This window comes from Vulpes lagopus, chromosome 5 (assembly GCF_018345385.1).
Source record: "Vulpes lagopus strain Blue_001 chromosome 5, ASM1834538v1, whole genome shotgun sequence".
NCBI lineage: Eukaryota > Metazoa > Chordata > Mammalia > Carnivora > Canidae > Vulpes > Vulpes lagopus.
This window is the reverse complement of record NC_054828.1, coordinates 7,659,768-7,660,779: the sequence shown is the minus strand read 5'-3', so window position 1 is coordinate 7,660,779 and position 1,012 is coordinate 7,659,768.

Sequence of the window (1,012 nt, the reverse complement as noted above, 5' to 3'; positions counted from 1 at the left end):
TCGTGGGACTGTCTTTTCTGTCCTCCTCCCCTGTCCGTGTGTGTTGTGGCCTAGGAGCCCGAGGGACATCACAGGCACCCCTGCGCCACTGGCTGGGTACCCTCGGCCAAGTCACCTAATCTCTCTGTGCCCTCGTTTCCTCTTCCGTCCCCCGAGAGTGACCTGCCTGCTCACCGCACCATGTGTTGAGGAAGGACAGATACCAGAGCAGAAGCTGTAGGGACGAGGAAAAATGTGGTACAGATGCTAAAAGACGGGGAATGGCTCGGGAGAAGAGTTCCCAAGCAGGGAGCCCCTGACGGCAATTATATAAAAAAGAAAAAGTGTCAGGACTAGGTGTGGGGTCCCAGGGTAGAATTCCGGGGATGTTTCTTTCCTCCATGGGCCGAGTTTCCTGTCTGTGGCCACGGTGGACCTCACAATTAAAGGATACATTACATACGAGGGGGCAGCCACTGGCAAGGTTCACTCAGCGTGAGCATCCCCGGGCCCCCTGCTCAAGGCTGGCCCGGGTCCCTGGGGGCTTTCATCGGGTATGGGGGCAGAAGAAGGTGTACCCCTGGGCAGAGCCGGCGACGAATTCACCTGGTCCCGCAGCAGCGCCCTGCCTTCACCCTTTGCCCCCTGCTCCCTCTGGGTGCAGAGTGGCGGTGCCTGCTGCCCCCTGTGGCCCCGAGCTGCCTGTTTGCAGGTCCTGCCTCCCCACGTGGCAGCCCGTAGTGCTCAGGGCCATGAAGTGCCCGGGGTCGCTGTGGCTTCAGGGACCAGGAACCATCCCTAATTTTGTTTCAAAGGGGAAAAGCACTCATGTAGAGTCTGGAGACAGGCTGGCCAGGTGGGCTTTTTAAAATGGCCATTTTAGGGATTCCTGGGTGGCTCAGCAGTTAAGTGCTTACCTTTGGCTCAGGGTGTGATCCTGGAGTCCTGGGATCGAGTCCCACACCAGGCTCCCTGCAAGGAGCCTGCTCCTCCCTCTACCTGTGTCTCTGCCTTTCTCTTTCTGTGTCTCTCA